The sequence below is a fragment of the Pinus tabuliformis genome, chromosome 3_2 (assembly GCF_031772625.1).
Source record: "Pinus tabuliformis cultivar Carrire ecotype Pingquan chromosome 3_2, CPIR1, whole genome shotgun sequence".
NCBI lineage: Eukaryota > Viridiplantae > Streptophyta > Pinopsida > Pinales > Pinaceae > Pinus > Pinus tabuliformis.
Genome location: NC_142302.1, coordinates 466,749,347 through 466,757,343, shown reverse-complemented (window position 1 = coordinate 466,757,343; position 7,997 = coordinate 466,749,347).

The window sequence follows — 7,997 nt, the reverse complement described above, 5'->3', positions numbered from 1 at the left end:
GACTCCCTATGTGTCAGTTAAGGAAGTAGAACCACTAGAAACACACCATAAAGACCTTCCACATCTGCAACAGAACTCCCAGGAGCCCTCCCAACCACTTAGGTAACTAGCCCCTGGGCCCCACTAAGTTTTTAGACTATTAAACCCCCGTACACTCCCTTGAAATGGACAAGCATGCATTTAGGAGGCTCTAGAGGATCCCACAACATGGGTTTGCATGCGTCTGGGGAATTTTATCCTCACACCTGTGCTTGCGACTCATGGATTTGTGCCACTTTTTCAGGCCCAAAGCCTAGGTCACTGCCTAGAAATCAATGACACATTTAGAACTGAAAGATAACAATAAAATAATGATACAAATGCAACTACTTGAACAAGGACTTGACTGGACCCCTACTAGCCATGACAGGCATTTTGTCAAACATGTCACAATTATGCAATCTACAGGTTTAAATAACAGATCTAAGCATAGCGGTCTTATAGTCATCTAAGAATTGCTAGGAAGAATTGATGCCTCAAAACATTAGTTGTAGTTTCATCCATTATGCCATAGATACATTTTTCATTCATTTAAGAGAAAAAACATGATGCGATCCATACATAACCACTATCATAATACATGTTCATAACCAACATAATCACAACAAAAATACCAAGGAAACATCAGCCATATCATCCACATATAAATTAGTATAATAATAATGAAATAATAAGGAGAAATAACCTCATATTAATAATGCAAAGGTCAACCAATTGTGGGACTTCCATGAACCACCTAACCGTAGACATGGCTGAGCCAATTCTCTCTTCAGCTAGTCACCCCTGTTCCATATTCCAAGCATGAATTTGGGATCTCATAAAACACATCAATCAAAACCATCCAGGGCTTGCAGAGGCCAAACCACCTTAACCCATCAAATAGTGATTCCACCTCAAAGCCGGACAACACAAAACCATCACCAGATTGGTATCTACCCAAGCCTTCCAAGGCTCCAGAGCCTTTGTTCCAACTAAGGCTTCCAGGACTAGTAACTCAACCCATAACTGTCACCGAGATTCCAAAGAAATTTTCCAACTAGGGCTTCTAGGACTAGTAACTCAACCTACTAATGGCTTCCAGAGCATTTTTCCAACCAAGGCTTCTAGGACTAGTAACTCAACCCAAGATGTTATAGGGATTCCAAAGTGTTTGTCCAACCATGGCTTCCAGGAACTAGTAACTCAACCCAAGTTAAAGGAAACATGAGAACCAACCAAAAACACAAAGAAATGAACCCACAACACCATGGCTATCGAGGAAATGGAAAGGCTAGGAAAATCCACTGTTAATCCAAGAAATCCTACATGCCAATGAAAAATCATGACCAATAAACCACATGCATATGCCATGCATGCCAAAAATAGTGACGAAAACATACATGCAACTCGGTACTTGCAAGCAAAAACCGTTGTAGCTGCTGATCCTGATGTCCACTTGCACTTTCCTGTTCTTCCTTTGCCTTCTTTCTCAAAAACTCCAAGTATGCCACACTCCTCCAAGAGTGCTCCAAGAAAAATCTAAGTGTCCAAGAGTGAGAGAGAGAGAGAGAATAGATAGAGAACTCCAAAACTCCACTGACAAAAGTCTGTGAATTGATCCTCATAAGCCTTTTTATTAATGAGACCTCTATTTTCTTCATTTTACATTATTTTCCTTCATTTTCCTCCTCACATGCAACCTATGAACTTTCACCTCCCTTTTCTCCTAATTTTCATTATTTTCATATATAAATGTGCCAAAATTCCATTTTGCCTTCCCAAAGTCTTTCCATTTCCTTAGCCATTAATCAGTCATTAGTGATCCCCATCACTATGATTTTTCCCAACATTCATCTTGGAATAAGTGTCCCATCAACCGTGGGTATTATTTTTCCTTTATTAACTTCTATTAGATGGAATTTTCACCAGGGATATTATAGAATGGTCCCCCTTGGGGGAACACTGTCCTCGGTGTTTAACAACACCTACAACCAATAAGGTTGTTGGAAAAACATATTTACATGGAGCTTTATAACTTATCTCGTTGCAATATTTACAATGATCATCATGCTGAGAAGAAAACTAACATGACAACATAGCAATTATAACATCGTAATGACATGACACCCATACCGCTTATTGGAGCTTTATAACATAGCTCGTGGTGGTATTTACATCCATATACATATGCACATATACCAAACATCACTAAAACATGTACCAAAAACATATACCAAAGACATATACCAAAACATCTGCTCAACTAGTGAATAAGGAAGGATACATAGCCCACATCTTATCTACCATCACCCATGTAGCTTCATTGGGCCTAAAGTGCTTCCATTGCACTTTAACCTACTCGATTTCTTAGTTCTGGAGTATGAGCATATTTCTTTACAAAATACACTACGGTTCCAACTGGAATTCTCCTTCTGGCTCCACTTGGAATACAAACAAGACAATCACATGATCAACATATTTAACATACTTCTTAAGGAATGACACATGGAAAACATCATGGAATTTCATTGTCAGAGGCAGTGCAAGTCGATAGGCTACTGGCCCAATCCTCTCAATAATCCGAAGGGTCCACAAAAATGGGGTGCCATATTGGCACATGATCCAATCCGTAAGGAGCTCTTCTTCAGTTTGATGCGCAAGTACACATGTTCCCCAACCTATTTAGATCTGCATAGCTCTTCTGCCTATCTTGTGTTGCTTTCAAATTATTATTGATTACTTGCATTTCCCGCTCCATGTCTGCCAACATGTCCGGTGCTGTCAGCACCCTATTAACTAAATCACTCCAACTAATGGGAGTATTACAAATCCGCTCATACAATGCCTCAAACAGACTCATCCTCAGTAACTCCTAGTACCCATTATTATAAGAGAACTCTACCAGTGGAATGTAATCTTCCCACTTTCGCTATTATGCATCACATACATCCTCAACATTTCCTCCAATATCCCGTTGACCCTCTCTGTGCGTCCATCTGTCTATAGATGATAAGCATTACTAAAGGCCAACTTTGTGCCCAAACCTAAAAATAACTCCTTCCAAAACTTGGAAGTGAACTTCACATCCCTGTCTGACACAATATTCTTTGGAACTCCATGCAATCTTACCACGTCCTTGATGAAGACTTGTGCTACATTACTCGTTGAGAATTTAGATTTCACTGGAATGAAGTGCGCTACCTTTGTCAACCTGTCCACCACTACCATCATGGAATCATGTTGTCTCATTGTCCTTGGAAAACTTGTGATAAAGTCCATGGAAATGACCTCCCATTTCCACTCTGGAATTAGAATCAGTTGTAGCAGTCCACCTGGATGCTTACACTCTGCCTTCACTTGCTGACAATCCAAGCACCTAGCCACAAACTCTGCTACGTCTCTCTTCAGATTCAGCCAATAATAGAATTGTTTCATTGTTGTTAGTGTCTTCTGATAACTTGGGTGATCTGAATATGGTTTCACATGAAAATCCCTCAATATCACCTTCTTAAGCTCACTGTTATCTAGCACATATATCCTATCCCTAAATATAACCAATCCATCTGCCATGAGACGATAGTCTACATCCTGTGCACCTACATCTATACATGCACCTCTTCATGTACCATTACTTGTACCTATACATGTACCTGTACCACTTCTTGTACTTGTACTTGTACTCTGCTGCAACCTATGCACAATCTCCATATACCTGTCATCGACCTACTGACATGCCTGCAAGATCCTATCTTGTAATTATGTCCCACAGGAGCTCATAGCTGCTATGTGATTTACCTACATCCAACTGCTAAGAGCATCTACTATCATGTTCTCTTTATCTTTGATATACCTTATTTCAAAGTCGAACTCACTGATCGTGGCTAATCATCGAGCCTACCATTCAAATTCAGCTGGTCAAATAGATATCACAAACCACCGTGATCATTCATCAATACAAACCTCCTGCCTAGATTATGGTGCCTCCACATCTTCAATGCTTGTGTGATCACTGCCAACTCAATATCATGTGTTAGGTAGCTCTGCTCGTGCTCATTTAGCTTCCGTGACTCGTAGCATACCACATGTCCCTCTTGCATAAGGGCTCCACCAAGTCCTCTCTTACGAGCATCTATACATACTACAAACTCTTTGTCTGGATCTGCAATGTTTAACACTGCTGCATTTGTCAACAACTATTTGAGTTGCTAAAAAATGGTCGCGCACTCCTCTGTCTATTCAAACCTATTACCTTTCCTTTGCAATGATGTGATAAGATAAGAAATCTGCGAGAAGTTCTTGATGAACCTCCTGTAATAACCTGCTAACCCCATGAAGGATCTTACCTCGTCCACATTCCTAGGAGCTGCCCACTCCATGATAGCTATTACCTTTTTTGGGTCCACTACTATGCCGTCCTTGGAAAACATGTCCCAAGTAGTGTACCTTAGTCTGAAAGAAACTTCACTTGCCGAGCTTAGCATACAACTGATGTTATCTCAACAATCTCAACACTGCTGCTAAATGCTCAACATACTCTTCTTCATTTTTAGAATATACCAATACGTCATCAATGAACACAATAATAAACTTGTCCAAATATGAATGCAACAAACTATTCGTCAAGCACATAAAAGTAGATGGAGCATTAGTTAAACCGAAAGGAACTACAACAAACTCATAATGCCCATACCTAGTCCAGAAAGTCATCTTATAGATGTCCTCTTCTTTAATGTGTACTTGAGAGTACGATCTTTCTTATTCATAAACAATACTAATGTGCCCCATGGTGATACACTTGGCCTAATGTATCCTTTGTCAAGCATTTCCTTCAACTACAACTTCAACTCTACCAACTCAGGTGTACTCATCTGTTGAAGCCCCGAAAATAGGGTCGACAACAAGGGGGATACCCACCCGGTCCGGACCTTGGTTGGCAGCTCCTTATCCGTTTGGTATAGCAGGTCCAACTGGGGATAATGGGACCAGTTTCCCAATCTATGGGTGTGTGTGTGTAGAATTGGATGTTGCTGATCTAACAGTTCCTATCTAAGCTATTCTAAATCAAACCTTAATCTAATTCTATGCTATTGTAATCTAATAAAAACAGCACATCTAATCTATGCTAGCCCGGGATGTAATTTTTTATTATGTGATCTAAAGAGATTTCATATAACAACTGGTAATAAAGATCATTCAGCGATTATAAGAAAGGAAATCAATTAAGATGAACTATTTCGCATAAAAAGTTAGGCAAAACAGTTGTGAACAACATATCGCATAATAAGCTATTCATACATTAAACATAAATAAATAGCTACCACCGTACAAAAGTGCCAAATGGTAACTCAAGCATTCATGCAATAACATATAAACAACTAAAAACTGTATATCACTTTAACATATAAGCAGAAATGGTCAAGAGATAAAAGTACCATTTATGACTGGTCCTACTCATAAGCTTCAAGCAACAATGATTTATCTCTCCTTGCTCTAACATCTACTAAGAGTACAGAAGTGCAACATCAGTAGCAGATATCAAATGCAAACATCAACAAATCTTGATCCATTCATTCACCAAAACCTCCTCTGAGGGTGCAAAAGTGCATGTTCTGAGGACAAGTTTTTGATAAATTTCTGGACCCTTCTCTAAATGCATGAGAAGGGTTTAAATACTACTAACTAAATAACTTAATTACACAGATTCAGGATACGGTTTAAATGACCGCCCTTTTTCTAAGCAAAATTATTTCTAAAAATTAAATCTAATATCTAATTATTTCTGCATTTGCTCCTTAATGTTGCGAGCATTCAATATTCGCCTGGGTAGAGTCGGCTGACTGTCTTCTGCTTTTGGTTGAGCTAAGCAAACAAAAATGGCAAGCGCTGGCACCATTTTTTCCAGCAAAATAGCAGATATACTTGAGAATCATCTCTGGCTATGTGGTTTTACTGTGTATGCTCAGTAATAACTCAAATTCCACTTGGTTAACCCTCAAATTGCCTCTGCCTTTGCTTTCTTTCGTTTTCTGGGCTTACGAGTGACTAAGCAGTTAGGGACTTTGCTTTTTGAGCAATTTTCTCAGCGATGCGCGATTAGCGCCGCGCATCAAAAACTGCCTCCGTTCTTTGATCCGGGCCTTTTTGGTGCATTTTTCGCCTTTAGCGCATTTTCCTTCACTGGGTATAAGCTTTAAAATTTTGCAAACATACTGCTTTCGTGAGCTTCTAACTTTGAGCGTTAAATCGCCTGTTGATATCAACATTGTTCAACTACTCATTGAACCATGGCTCTGACGGATAGATCTATAATGGATAGCTCAGCAGTGCTTTGGAATTTGCTGCTCTATTGCATGCGGTATCCGTTCATGAGGGCATTTCTTCTCTACTTCCGAGCATTGGAGCTTTACTTTTTTCCTTAATCGCTCCCTGCACATTGCTTCGTATTGTTTCTATTTTTCATTCCTGCAGTTCACACATAAGGAGAGAGTAATGATAATAAAAATTGACAAGAAAGCTCTGAGCTCTGCGGATATACAAAAACATGCCACCTGACGTGAACTAATTCTTCGAAAAACACAAAACTGTCTTTCATTAACACTTGGCGTACATTCATTAATTTTTATTAACGCGCGTATCCAATTTTTCTTGAATGTTGAGACGGGGAAAATCTGCGATGGACGATTTCTGCGATTCGCATCGCAACATCGCATCATCGCGTTATCACATTATCGCATTTTCATCAAGATGTGTTATCACAGGGTTGTCCGATCATGTTTATCGCAGAATCGCAGATTGTTGTTTCGCGCGATCGCAAGATCGCCGATCGCAGTATCGCGTTATCGCAAGATCGCAGATTGTTACAATTCGTTAAATGGTTTTCGTTTATGAGTGTTTCTTAATGCATGCGTTGCGATGGATTTTGCGTCACATTCTCGCAGTTTATCATTTTACTCACAAGGAAATGTCCTGTCCTCTTCGCGCGATGCGATGTTTTCTTAAGGAGTATAATACATGAGTTTTAATTGAATTTTTGAATTTTTTACTAAGGGTCCCCACTTACCTAGTGTTATTGCTAATACTAAATAAGGAGGGGGGTTGTTGGTGGCCACAACAATTGGCGATTCACTTGGAAGAACCAGTTATCTCTATTTTTCTATTGAAGTTTTCAAACTTCCAAAACAGAAAATTTTTCAGAAAATTAAACTTTGTTATGGAAAGATAGAGTACATTTTGCTTTAAACTGTCAATGATATTATGTTTCAACCTCTTTTTATTCTAATTATTTGCTTCCTTAGGCTAGTCCTTGTATTTACATCAGCCATTATTTGGTCTTGTAAAGATAAAATAAAGTCTCCTCTGTAAACCAGTTTTAAATATGCCCATTTGTCGTAGGTAGAGCCTCTGCTGCCAGCATGTGTTTATAGCCTCGACAGGGTTACTTGTTACCCAACAATGATCCTGTATCCTACTTAAGGTGACCGACAACTTTCAAAGAAAAATCCATATTCACACTTATTGCTTTGATTTTCTTTTTATTCTTAAAGAACAATGTCTTGGTTTGGTAGCCAAATTATGACACAGTCACTCACTTGATTCATAACTTTGCTGAACAAGCTGGCTCGTGATGAGATCCCTTGTCTTTTGATTGTAACAATCTTGAGTCATTGCCCTGTTGTGGTAGACAGTATTGGCAAAGTCAGCAAGTTATAATATCTGTGATCATGATAAGCCAGCTCGTGATGAGACCTCTTATTCTTCAAGACATATTGTATCCTTGGATTATCCCTCTGAAAGCTGCGATTTTCCTTAGCAGGGAGGAAGTCATTGTTTCCTTAAGATAGCTCTGGACGACAATAATAGAGTTTTTGGAAATAGCTGTTCTACATAGAATCTTCATTTTTTTATTGATACCTTTAATTGTGCTGATATAAAACAATTTCTTCACTAAAGGTTTCTTTCATCAAATTCTTTGAAGTTGA